Genomic DNA, 14,719 nt, shown 5'->3' with positions numbered 1-14,719 from the left:
TGTTTGTGTAATGCTGCCATCCCTAGGGGCTGGCCATTTTTACCCCTATTTGTTTTCTTCGCTGAATTTCCTTCATTCGACCAAATTCTGTCAGCAGTTACACCAGGGGGACTCTATTAAAAGCAAATGGACTCAGTGTTCTTCCTCCACAAATGCTCAGAATTTAAACTGCACAGCTGTAGGACAAAGTGGCAGTAACTCTGCCTTAGGTTTTTTGGGTTTTTTGTGGGTTTTTTTTGGGGGGGAAGGCAATTAGAATGGCTATTCTGTCAGCAAGGGCTGAATCTGGTCTGCTCTACTGGCTGCAATCCCACCCACTCTGGCACACAGGAGGGTGTGTGGGTCAGGGATGCAATGCTGCTTCTCATCGCTGCAGTCGTTGCTGATGCACATCCACAGCCGCCACACCAGCCAGCACAGGGAGTTCTCACCTGCTGCACAACCACCCACACGAATCACAGCTCTTCACTCTCCCATTGACTTACATGTTTCTCTGTGCAGAGCTCTGGGTTTAATTTGTACCCTAGCTGGATGCATGTTGTCTCATTCAATTGAGTTTTACATGGGGTTTGCACTACATCCACAGAGCTTTTCCTCTCATACAATCAGAGGAACTACTGTTGTAATGTTTTTACATTGTCACAAGTGAGAGGTAGATTGGAAACAGATAACTCCTGGACTTGCTTTTCCTTTCCCGTTCTGGGGTCTGTCTCTTTTGATTTAAGAAAATCAGTGGGAATTTACAACTTTAGTTGCTTAGTTCAGGAAAACGAACTTTCTTCGTAAATGATAGGGTCCCTCTTTAATTAGCCTGGGAAAATAACTTCATATAATGCAACATAGCACCTTCAATTCACTAAATTGCATATTTCCAATGATAACAAAGTATTACCACAAAAAAGATAAAAGAGTTTTAAAGGGTTTGTGAGGCAGCATGAACCAGTGACTTGAAGAAACACTACAACTGCAGCAGAGCCAGGAACAGAACTTTGAGCTCCAGAATTTTCTACTGATTTTTTTAACGCTGAGTTTGGTAGTAAAGTATGAGTAGTCAGAGGAGAACATTGCTAGCACTTGAATCTAATAGTATCTGTAAATGTTTCTAGGAATACGTGAACCATCTTCCATGAAGAAGAAGGAAAAAAAAAATTATCAGTGCCAGCTACTCACTGGTTAGTGAGCTATTGACGTATTTCTTACAAGGAGAAGTCAAATGTACACGTACATTAAGCATATTCTATTTCTGGAAAGTATGTTGGTCATTTATTGTGAAAACATATTAATGAAGTAGCTTGTTTAATAGAAGATGATAGACAGCAAGTTACTGAATCATTATTCACTGAGGTAGATAGGAAATGCCTGGTACCTTTCCCAACTCAAACTAATCCGAATTTGCAGCATGACCTATAGCAGAATAGGTCTAAAACAGGGCCTTGGAAGTACAATATACAAATGGCAGCTTGTATGGAACTGCTGAATACAGCAACTATCATTAGACAAGCTAGTAATACAGTAATTACACATTGGAGATATGATTCGGCTTGCCTGTCACAGCCGAATTCTTGTTTACAACAAATACACTGGGCTCTCTGGGGCTACTTTTTTTAATATGAATGGGAAATCATAGCTAGCGAGGTAAAAGAAGATGGTCTTTTAGTGGGAAAAGCAAGTTTGTAAAGAATGGTAAAGAAGGATTGTATATCATCTTTTCATTTCTCCTACAAGTTTATAGAGGATTTTTTTTTTCCTTAGGAAGTTGAAGTAGAAGAAGGTTGGGGTCTTCTTTCTTCAGCCTTCTTTCTCTTCCTTTTATTTCTTCTTTGCTGTCTTTCTTCTTGGTTTTCAGCTCTATTACTATTCAGTGTTACTAAGATAGTCCCTTAGGAGACTCAGTCCAGGCACATAGCTTCATTTGGGTAGATGTGATATGATCAAGTACAAGAGAAGAAATCCTGAAGACTGGATAAGGCAGAGAGGGTTAGAGAAGGACCTAAAATTCAGGGTTTGGGAAGTGAGGAAACAGTAAAATGAATAAAGCAATATGAAAGCTATAGCAGTGTTTCAATTTGCTTAATTTTTAAATCCATCTTTTTTCTATTTCTCTCAAAATCTACAGTATTTTTTCTTCTAGTTTCTTTCCTTTTGTGGATTTGTCCTTTGCATTTTTGTTGAGCTCTAAAGTCCTTAACATGTCCATGTCTCTGACTTGCCATCAGTCACTGTGTGGGTGAAAGATGGAATTGCAAAGATTTCCTTCAATACCTAAAAGAAAAACAGCCCAGGAATCAATATTGCTACAGAGGCATATGGCACTGATTATTGAGATGTAAGGGTATTTACATCTGAAAGCATTCCACCATGCTCTTCTCATGAATAATGAAAGAAGTTATGGCATTCCTGTGGGTCTGAGTTAGCCAAATAAAATCCTTGGAGTATAAAGAGACCACTACATTTTCATTACCATCCTGTATTCAATGTGCTCTAGAAAAAAAATAGAGCACTAAAAGCTAAGATCTTTGTCCACTCTTCAGAAAGTTTATATTCTGAAGAATCTGTGGAGGCAGATCATTGACACAATTACTATATAAGTTCCAAGGAGGGTCAATACGGAAGTCTTTCAGCTCTGGAGATATTGAATTGTAGTGAAATGGTATGAAGGACAGCCATTTGCATCATTCCAAAGGTGAAGTCTTCAGTCTAAGATAATCATCTAGGACAACCTTCTGTCAGTGACAAGTGCTTTATCCTGTATATATTAGACACACTGCTTTTTTGGGCCTGCTCATTTCCATCCAACTGACTACAGGAAAAGCTTAAGCCTAATGACTTACATTAAAAACCTAAAATAAAAGGACTAAAAGTAATGTAAAGTGAATTGTGTTCTATGTGGTTGAAGAACAGGGAAATCTCTGGTTAAGGGAAATATGTTTAAGACAAAGGATATTTACGTGATTATTTTATTTATGATTGAGCAGTTCTAGAAGAAGCACTGACCAAAATGGCAGCACCAGCAAAATGGCTGCACAGCCCACTGCAGATGAGACACCAACACATTTTCAGTGACACAATCAAGAAGAAACATGAATGTTTGAGAAGGAATGCTTGTACTGCCCTTGAAATTGACTGATAACCACCCTCCTCATGACATCTATAAACTGGCTAACAATGTAGATGTTGAGTGGAAATAGTGGATGAAGTTGTGTGTTTTGCACTGCTTTGCTATTAACTGTAAAGCCCTGCTTTGCCAAAGTCTTCTTTGGCTGTTATCTAATTTTCCATCAAACAGCAACATATTCCGTCGCATTATGCTTGTATGCTCTATAGTCTCCCCCCAAACCTCCCTGTACTCAGAACATTAACATCTTTGAAACCCAAGCTTAGAACTCATATCAGGTCTAATGTTCAACAAAGAAAGGTTAAGCAGGAGACAGGCTGTACTCATGCTTAATAGTGTGTATGAGCAGCTTACTTTTCACATTGCATATACCTATTTTGTGGGGCTTCTCTGCCCTTCTGGAAACTTTTTGAATCTAAGCAAGCTACATTTCATATAGATGTATTAACAGAGCCTATAAAATGGTACATTTTGTGCCACTTAAATTGGGAGTCATTTCACATCCAGCAGTTCAAGTGCACCAAGGATATATGCCTTTTGCTGAATCCATCTGTTCAAAGTTCTGACTGGAAATAACAGAGAAAGATGTCATTAAGGTAATTCATCACAGAATAGCTATGAGCCATCAACAGAACATGACCATAAAAAACCCAAGGTATTTTCAGTAGAGATAGAGAAACTTTCATGTCATTATATATAGTGCTGGTGAAACCTCATCTGTATTCATTTCTGATCGGCCATATCACAGAAAAATATGCTACTAGATGTTCAGAGGAATGGAGAGTCAAGTGTAAGAGATGGGACAAGAAAGACTAGGATGCTTCAGTCCACAAAATGACGAGTAACAGTGAGTATGAGTTCTCTTTTTGAAAATGACAAATAAAACCAGGAGGAGAATAAGAATAATTTAGGCTCAAGAGCTGTACTGGTACAAGAAAAATCAATATAAACTGCTCAAAAACACAATTTGGATAAAAATTAGAACATTTCCAAATGTCAAGAAAATAAATATCTAGAACATTCTTTCATTAGATAACTGGGGTGGGGGGATGCAACAAATTTGATTTTGTTTTGGAGTGGGTTTTAATCAGCTGATGAAAATGATTGTACAGCAGATTGCCTGCAATAGTACAGTAGTAAGTACATGAGTTTAGGGACTCATAAACCTCTTCCCAGTCCTGAGATTTTTAAGGATACCACTACTATCAAATGCAATTAAAGTAGCAGCATTTAACATTTGCACAAAGGAAGCTGTGAATAGTTACCCTGATCGAAACCCTTTTTAATGCTATATCCATTTTCATATGGTGATTCGAATTGGGTACTTTAAGAACTGCTTCCTTCAGCAAAAAAAACATCTATTTATATGACCAGTTTGAATGTGGAAACACTAGATGAACATGGATGCAAGCAATGCATCTGGTGAGACTGGGCATAGCAAGGCAAAAACAGGTGGGCAGATTCTAAATCAGCTATGGAACAACCTAATGTTTAATGGAAAAATATATGAATCCCACAGTGAGCTTAGTTTTAATGGCACTGTAGAATCCCTTGTACAAATACAATAAATAGTACAGAACTCAGTAAAATACTATCTGGATGAACTATGAGGGCTCTAACACAGTGTCAAACAGGAGCTTTTTGACCCCTACAGGTTTATGAAATTTTTTCAGATGATCCCTATAAAACTTGAATTTTTTACAGATATCTGAGTTAAAGTAGTTGCAGCAGAATCTGTTATTTCATGAGTACTTTCTTGAACATCAGCCACTGCTCATTGCCCTGTAAAAGGAAAAAAAACAACATTCATCGCCTTAAGGAGCTGAAGACATTCAAAGCACATAGTGCTTTCTCAAAAGAAAATCAGCTTTACATCAGCATTGCTTCCCAGTCCTGTGCTATAAAGAGACTGCAGAGGAGTTTAAAACAAACTGCTTTGCAAACATACAGGATTCGCTTGATACACACAGGAACTCTGAAAGCAGTCCTGGGACATCTACTGGACTAATGTGCAATAGGTTGATGGTTTTAAAAGCTGCATCACTACTCCTATGCTGATGTCAGAGTGCTGCTCTTTAATTTAAATATACTGAAAGGGCGTCTCTTCAACTTTTGTAAAATTGCATTACATCGCTAAGTCTAACATTATTCTCAGCCTGTAGTAGTCTTGCCTCTAACATGTGTAAAATCTAGAATACCGTATTTATATGTTGTTTAGGGTATGGCAACTGTATCATTAAAAAAAAGAGTCAAGCCAGTACTCCACAGCTCTTCCCTCTGTTTTTCTCCTGCTCTTAGAGTCAGGACTCTCCTGATAGGCTCGCTATTGCTGGGCAATATCACAGGCTCAGGCTTGCAAATGGACCTGCAAGTTCAGCACAATAATGTATTAGTTTTATAAACAGACAAGGATATGAAGCATCTAAACCAGAATTTTCAAGAGGCTTCTCTAGTAGTTACCTGCCATGCTCAAATCACATCTTACAGATGCCTCACTTAGGTGTTCTGCAGACAGCCATGTCATCTAAGTTTAAGAAAGGAGCAAATCACACTCTCTACTGTTCAAGGTTGTCAAATCCTGCCTGTCCCTGCAATAACTGGCTGAAGTAGTCAAAACATCTACTATGCTAAACATACATTTTTTGAACATCTGTTATCAGTAGCAGTGCACCATCTCCATACTGGTCCCTCCCCCATGCCAAAGCAACAGAGATCTTCTCCCCACACCCAATTGTGCCAGCACTGATCTAGGAGAACTGAAATATATGAGTTTTCTTCTAGTGGTGGTGCAGCTGGACAATTCTGTACACAACATTGCCCCACAAGATGTTGAAGTGATGATCCTATGTGGGCAGCAACTTGCAGCATGAAGAGGCAAAGGTCTACCAGATTGTGGGAGCCAAGCAGGGAAGACATTAAGGAAATTTTGCCACTGCTGGAAATGCATAGTCAAACCATAACCTGTTCTGAAAGGAACCAAACAAGCTATTATAATACATGTTTTCACTAAGCTGAACTAAAAGCACTCGTGAACTCTTTAAGTACCTCTAATTTTACATTCCTCCTACAAGATAAATAGTGAAATTACAACCTTATTAATGTTTAAAAATATATAAAGGGTGAGTGCCTTGAGGATGGAGCCAGGCTCTTCTCGGTGGCAAACAATGATAGGACAAGGGGTAACGGGATCAAGCTGGAACACAAGAGGTTCCACTTAAATTTGAGAAAAAACTTCTTCTCAGTAAGGGTGACAGACACTGGAACAGGCTGCCCAGGGGGGTTGTGGAGTCTCCTTCTCTGCAGACATTCAAAACCTGCCTGGACATGTTCCTGTGAGACCTCACCTAGGCGTTCCTGCTCCAGCAGGGGGATTGGACTAGATGATCTTTTGAGGTCCCTTCCAATCCCAAACATACTGTGATACTGTGATACTGTGAACCAGAACCTGTTCAGAGCTAGTTCATGGGTCATGCAACACCAGTCTTGTCCTAAGTGCTCTTCACTGATTTCAAAAGAACAATTCCTACTTTCCTGTTAGAAGAGTAAGATCATAATCAAATATCCAATTGTTTGATAAATTGTTGTTGGTTTGGTTTTGGTTTGTTGGTTTGTTTTTAAGAACCAGTTTCTGATGCTCATAGCTATTCTGATTTGTGTTGGGTAAAAGTGGCTTCCACACCCCTCATCCATCCTGGGATTTCAGCACTATCTTGACTCTCTCAACAGTAATTGCATTTACTGTAGAGTAATTCCTTTTGGCAAGATGACATCAGTATCCATATTAAAACTTGCCATGACTTACTGCCAAACTACTAAGTGTCCACGCAACTCTGAAATTATTAGTATTGGCATACTGTCATCAGCTATCATGGTACCTCATGGAAACTGTGGTTCCATTGCTGAATATCTCCTGCTCTTCTCTACTGTCTGGAGCCTCTTGCTATGGAACATCTTCCAGGACATGAGACAGACTCTTATCCATCATAATATCCAAGTGCATTGGGGGTGTGGAAGTCTGGCAGGGGAATTTGTCTTACCATGGAGAGCAGTGAGACAAGACATTTAGTCTATAATCTCCAAATAATACCACAGAACCTCAAGAGATCTCAGCCCAATATCAAAGCAAGGTGAAGCAAAGCCCCTAGGTTCTTCCAGATGGAATTTCTTCTGAATTCTTCTTCTTTCCAGATGGAAGTTGAGTTCTTCTGAAATTTCTCTTCTGCTAAGTATTTCATAATTTGTTCTTTATCTCTATTTAGCAGCAAAACAAATGTCAAACTTATTATCAGAATGTAATGCTATTTTTTTTTACTAGAACTAATGAATGTTCAATGACATTTTTTGTGGAATCAATATGAGTATATGAAACACAGAAAAGGTATGAACACTATCTATGCTACAAACTTCTCCATGCCCTGTAAAATACTTAATCTAGGCCCACTTTTCCCTGTAGTTACCCAAAGGCAGTGTAAATATAGATTGATTATGTTTGAAATAATGCAGCTACAGTAAAGAAGAAGTAGTCTTTTATACTTGCATGACCTTTTTGGTACACATATTCTGAAGTGTATGAGCAGTTCACAAACTTTTTCTGCAACTTGCCTAACAGTACTGTGAAATATTATTAACTCTGTCTTATAAATGGAGGACACAGATACTGGTGTTTAATGAGACTTCCAAGATCACACAGAAGATCTGAAGCAGCTGCTCCATTCTCAGTATAATGTTCCAATTCAGTGCAATGATTCCTGTTTTGTCTCATTGCTCAAGATGAAGGTGAGTTCGCATGAGCCAACAAGGCTTTTCCTTTGCATAGGCTTTTCCACAGACTGCTATGGAGTCAAATTGGAGGTTAAGCCCATTTTGCTTTGCCTCTCTGGCCTCATCCATAGGGTAGTCTCCGTATACAAAAGATTCACTGGTTCCTTACACAATCTATCGCACAGGTGGGATTATTTCCAGACCTTATCCATATCTTCCATGGTCCTGCATGAAAGTCATTCATCATTTGGGTCTTTATGATTAGAATCTGTTTCCAAAGAACAAGGAAATCTACCAAAGAAAAGAGAGTTGCCCCTTAAGCATTATGAAAAGTGCTGTGAGACTTTTAAGTTAATGTCGATGGCTGCCAGTTCTAGGGAAAGGACAGGTGTCATCTGCGTTTAAATTTATCTTCTTGCCCACAGGCAATATAGAGCTCTATCAGCAGAGCAATGTGATAAACACTGATGCAATTGAATGAACTTCCAAATCTCAAAATAAATCAATCAAAAAAAAAAAAAAAGAGGGTTATTTTCTGTTTACGTTGTGTTGGGAACAGACAACCTCATCCTTCAAACTTTGAGATCCCAATCCAAAGATCACTGAAATTAGAGAGGATCAGATTGTTGTTGATGCAAAACTGCCGCATTAAACCTCAGAGACTTCAATAAACAAGCATAAAACTGTAATTAAATAAATTACAGTTAGACTTACAAGTTAATTTCATAAAGATACTCTGGGAAGATTACTCTTCCCTTGGTTCTATATTGCTTCATTTTGACTGCTAATAAGACACTGTGTGGAATTACTTGAACAGACAGAACAAATCTGTTTATTTGCTGAAGATGACACACTATTTTCACTTGCTGTCTCTGTTGCTATAAAGCCTAATTAGTACTGGTGCATGGTCTTGCACCAAAGAAAATTCACTTCCTTACAGCACCAAAGGCTTATTTGCTAGATAAGTAAATGATATTCCAAGATCTCAAAGACTTTACATAAATAGTGAAAAGACGAGATTCCACATCAGTGAAATTGTGAGTTTAAATCCAGAGAAGTATTAGAAGTAACCAAAGAAAAGAAATCTGTGTCTGAAGAGAAGCCAGGCATCTGAGCGCAGGCCCAAGTGTTTCAGGTTCTTCAGCATCACATGAGGATTGAAACTGAAGATGAGCTAAAAATACAAAAGGATTATATCTGCATGACCCATCTGCATGACAGGAGCTAGTTTATGTGTCCATTACTTTAAGGGATATAAATGTGCAATAGCATCTTCAAATACAGACAAAGAGAGAGAATGGGAGGGAAGAGTAAATGTGTTTGTCTACATTTGAAACAGAACTAGATCACAGATTGTATTTTCAATTTAGGAACAAGTAATTCTTTCCTTGTTTATTACAGTTGTCAAGTAACCATATATAACTACATATAGACAAAGACAGGGTTGTACAGGGGCAGCAATTACTAATGGACATCACTGAATGATAAATAAAGAGCTAGTTCAAAAATAGTATTCATTGCACACAGATGTCTTAAATTGTCTACACAAAGCGCTTTTGTGCTATCACAGTAATCAAAATTGCTCTGCCTTTGGTTCCAGACATTTCCACAGGCTGTTCTCCACCACACATAAATTCCTATTTTCAAATCCTATCTGGACTTCAAGGGCCAAATTGCTTCCTGATGAAACTCTTTCACTTAATTTGGCTCAGTGTTATTAATGCAGAGACACTTTGAGAATGATAGTCTCAATTATATGCAACCTCATACATAACTCCATAGTTTATGGTCCTGGTCCAGGGGAGGACATCCACTGCTCTTGCACCACCATGTTGATGGAGGTGACATTCAGAACACACAGCAGGGAGAAGGTGGAGGCACGGCTCCATGCATGGTCTATGTGCAAACACAATGTACTTCACAGGACAACAGGGTTATGAGTGACACTCCTGGGAGGGGACTTGTTTCAAATACATACCCTACTCAGAGAAGAAGTGACAATTGTAGTATGCCTTATAAAGCTTTAATAGGGACATTTGTCCTTTTAAACATGCTGGTCCTTGGTTTCATCTGTGAATTGCCAGCTGACAATCATCATACCTACTGCACCTGCGTATAGGGGAGCCCAAGGGAAACCACCCATAACTCAGGTGGTTTCCCAACTCTCCGGGGATCTTAGCTCTACTGTACGCCCATACCAGGACTATGCCTAGCTGAAAATCAAGTCAGTGATGATTTAGGAGATCATTCGTATCCCCGGAGGAGGCATATCTTGCAACAGAGACAGCCCAGCTTAAGATGCAGAGTTTTAGTTAATGGCCTCATTGTATCTAATGTGTCTGCTATTGCAGATACCACTTAGAGATGAACTGTATGTTTTCTGTCTCTCTTTTTTTTTTTTCATGGAAAATATTTGAATTAGGCTAGCCCATAAGCACACTGTCTAGGAACAGATTCATGGGGGAAGGAGGAAACAGAGACAGATAGAACAGTTGATTGAGTATCTATTATTCTGAATTGCAATTGTGAAGATAATGAGTAATACATTTCCTCGTGGACATTTTACAAGGGTTGATTTATAAGGGTGAGACTGGAAAACCTCTCTTGGTTTTATTATTCCTATTAGCACAGAATTATCTATTACCTAATCCTAGAAGAACTATGATTTGACTTTATCATGCATTTTTTGCATGCAGTCAAAACACCTTGCAAGGTATGCCTAACAGATAACCATATTAAATTGTACAGACCCCCTTTTTTTCTTCATCCAATGGTCATGGCACTACATGAGTTGATCCTACTGCTCAGCCACTGCTTGCTGTGGGAGAATTATCAGCTACCAGCCGAAAAGCTGGTAATACTAGGATGTGCTGACAACAGCACATCCTTCAACGTGGTGTACATAGTGCTGAAAGTGTACATAGTACAACACCATTTCTTCTTCTTGCCCTGATATTAATTGAGAGGGCAGAAGAAAATTTTGTCTGTCATCTTGGACATTTTGGCCACAGAGTGTGAATAAAGCCTTTTAGGTTTCAGTGTCCTTTAGAAATTAAAATTGCGACAGACAAGACCTCTTGCTTTTTAGTTAAGCCAGCTGGTAATTTAGGCTTCACTTGTTATAAATAATCTCAGATTTGTGTTATTGTGTTGCCCAAACTCATAACTATGGTCCAAGGCAACATGCACTACATTAAAAAAAAAAATACAAAAACAAAACAAAACAAAAAACAAAACACACACACACACACACACACAAAACCCTGGAAATGTAAAAGTATCTAGAAATTAATCATCAGTTGATTGGTAAATCCAGAAGGTTACAAGCAAAAAGTGAGTAAGGTAGCGTGCAATGCTTTCAGCACTGCTGCAGTAAGGCTGAGCTGTAGCAGGACTAGAGCAATTCTCCCACATTCCAGTACAGGATTGATGGTCATCATGATCCTGTTTAAACTGAAAGAAGCGAGTAAGACACCTCCAGGATACCACTTTGCCCCATAACCTCAGCCTGCATGTGGGTATTGGCAGGTTGAAGCACTAATGAAAATGTGGCTAGAATCAGTTTGGGGTTCAAAAGCATGAGCAACCTTGACACTTAGCATATAACTGATGTGATGGTATTGTCAACAGTACAGTACAGTACAGATCTGCTTTGAATGTCAGGTAGAGTTGATGCAAGCTAGAGGAAATCTCAGGCACTTCCCTGGTGGTACCTAAAATCAAGTTCTGGGAAAGTGTAATAACCTTTTTGTAGTATTGTAAAACTACTAGTGAAATAAAGCCATAATACAAATAGTCTCCACTCCAGAAATAAACACTGGCTGCCTAATCATGGTTTTATTTAATATTTATTTAGTCCATTATTTATATAGTATCCTTGGTGGATACTATATCCTTCTGAGCATAACTCCCCATAAAGTTAAAAATTTGTCAGATAGGGAATTTCAGAAAGAAATAACAGCAATACAAACCAGTTGTGAATAAAACTTGTTTCCAGCATCTTGGAACATGGCAAAATTTGTTTTTTACATTCAATTAGTTTTTTTGATCTGGGAGCGGTGCAGTAAGGTTAGCCGTGATAAACAGCATAAATATATATGCCTGTCTAAGACGATCCTGCATAATCTTTGCTGGGTTTAAGAGCAAAGCCCGGCTGCTGAGAGAGTCTCAGGCTCCCTCTCGAGGACATCGCTGTTAATTACAAATAAACCCTCCAGCTCTTCGGTCCTGCGGCCTTCACATGTGCAAAGGTAGGGGCAAACCCCAAATGTTACAGGCATAAGCGCAGGCCAAAAAGGATCCTCAATATAAGCTTAGTCTAAATATGAAAAATATATAGAGAGAGGGATGTGGGAAATTCTGACCTCTCATTAGGAAATGCTGCCAAACTTGCCTTTCGGCAAAGGTGTTGCAAACAGAACAATGGCATGTGCTGACATGTGTAAGGTGAACAATCCTTAAAGCTGCTAGAAAACATGTAAGTGCACAAAGAAAAGGGAGAAAAGAAAGCAATACTTTATCCATGAAAGCAGAGAAGTACAACTTCTCTGTCTTTGGTACACAGCAAAGGCAGGGTCCTTTCTTCCAATCTGTTTGTGGTCAGATCCACTCCTTCACAGTCTTTGGGTTAATATTCCCCAAACTTGGGGATGATTTCTTTACTAGGTATCCCATAGGTCACCCAGTGACATAAATCTTCATTTAGTTTGTGACACACATCAGTCTCTCTCTGGGTTCCCTTTCACTGTTAGTTTGACCACTTGCCTTAAAGACCAACAGTTTCTTCCCCTTTTGTTGTAAAAAACTGCCTTCTTATGAGGAGAAACTGAGAGAGCTGGGTCTGTTTAGCCTGGAGAAGAGAAGGCTGAGAGGGGATCTTATCAATGCTTATAAATATCTTAAGGGTGGGTGTCAAGAGGATGGGACCAGACTCCTTTCAGTGGTGCCCAATGATAGGATGAGGGGTGACGGGCACATACTGAAGCATAGGAGGTTCCACCTGAATATGAGGAGAAACTTCTTTACTTTGAGGGTGCCAGAGCCCTGGAACAGGTTGCCCAGAGAGGTTGTGGAGTTTCCTTCTCTGGAGACATTCAAGACCCGCCTGGACACATTCCTGTGTGATCTGCTCTGGTGAACCTGCTTTAGCAGGTGGGTTGGACTGGATGATCTCCAGAGGTCCCTTGCAACATCAACCACTCTATGATTCTGTAATGAAGCAGTTTACACACTTGCCAGTGCCAGACTTCAGCTATCCAGGAAAGGCTGTACAAACTCTCCAGAGAAGAGATTAGGTGAAAAGAAGCAATTCTGAAGCAATTAATTACTACATACTTTACCAGAACAGCACCAGTTATCCCACTGCTCCCTGACAACCTGCTAGTTGAGAGCAAGCAAGCACCAAACCTAGGTAGGAGCAGATTTAATCAGTAAAGTAAATGAACAGGTGACATGAATTATAGGTCTGCAGTTAAGAGGGTAAACAGCTGAAAATTAGTTTCATCAATATAAAGGTGGCAGCTTTTCTATTTGATCTAAGATGTTGAGGAGTCAGAAGGACTTTGATTTCTGGGCAAAGCTAATAAAAGCAATTTTTTTGTGTGTATAACTATAAAAGAAAGAGCATCATAGGTAGAGGAGGATCAAATGGGCAATGGAGCTGAGTCTGATGCAGAGGTGAGAGCTTCATGGTTGATAAACATAACTGGTCTTATTTAAGGTATCAAATATATTAACTTTTTTATGTACCTTTCCTAGCTTTTTAGTGGTTCTATTTTGCAATTTCTAAATCTAGACATGTAGCCCTGAACTTGAGAATAGTTTAATACCCAGACTGGAACATTCTGAGCATAGAAGTTTGTTGGCAAGCTGTCATCAGAGATGAAGCTGTTGCTAGTCCCTGTCTTCTCTTACAGGTTGTTACTAATAGGGATGTTAATCTCTGAAATATGGACCCAAGAGCAATCAGGTAATGTTACTGTAAACTGCTTTCTCATGTCAACTCCCAAGCTTTTTCACAGGTGATATCTGCATGTGTGTGTTTCAGAAGCATCTGAAGTTCTTGTAGCAGCAATATTTGCACATTTTTCTGAGAAACTCCAAACATAGAGATGTCTAATGATAACTATTCACAGCCACTCTTGAGGTCTAGGTACCATCATATTAACCAAATGTTTCTACCTTTCCTCATGCTGGTAACAAGGACTGATGAATTAACAGGGACTATATCATTGTTCTTGTTTCCTTGAGCCTAGCTATTGACCATATAACATGTAAGGTCTTTTAAATGCTATGAAGACATCAGTGCTTTGCATGAGAAGAAACTTTATTTTCTTTAACCAAATTCGCTATCCATTTTAACTTCTTGCTTAAAAACTAGGGCTGGTCCCAGAACAGCACATAAAGAGAGGTGGTTCTAGGACTCTCTGCCCTACTCACTGCAGGTGCTGTATAAGTATGTTAGCATTTACCAAAGATCAAAGTAAAAAGATACTGGAGGGGGTTTTATCCATTATCCAGTTTGGAGTAATTATATAGCTTCTGCACTGAATCAAGTTGACAGCTTGGAATATGGGCAGAATAATGTCATATTCACCACCATCTAGCTGATGTTCCTAGCTCTGACATGGGAGTTCCATCTCTGGTTAACTTATGGTATACTGCTGAGCTCTCTGTGTAAAGGCATCCTCTCAGCCCTTGAAATCCATTTTTACACAGCTCACTATGCCATAGAAACTTCTGTTTATTAGAAATATATGTCAAATGACAAGTCTTCTCTGGTCTCTAGGCCTACATTTGAAACAGTTTGTAGCTGCTTCCTGCCTTAAAGAGTTTTGGCAGTTT

Source organism: Streptopelia decaocto (assembly GCF_964273445.1).
Source record: "Streptopelia decaocto genome assembly, chromosome: 3".
NCBI lineage: Eukaryota > Metazoa > Chordata > Aves > Columbiformes > Columbidae > Streptopelia > Streptopelia decaocto.
Note: the sequence above shows the minus strand (reverse complement) of the source record.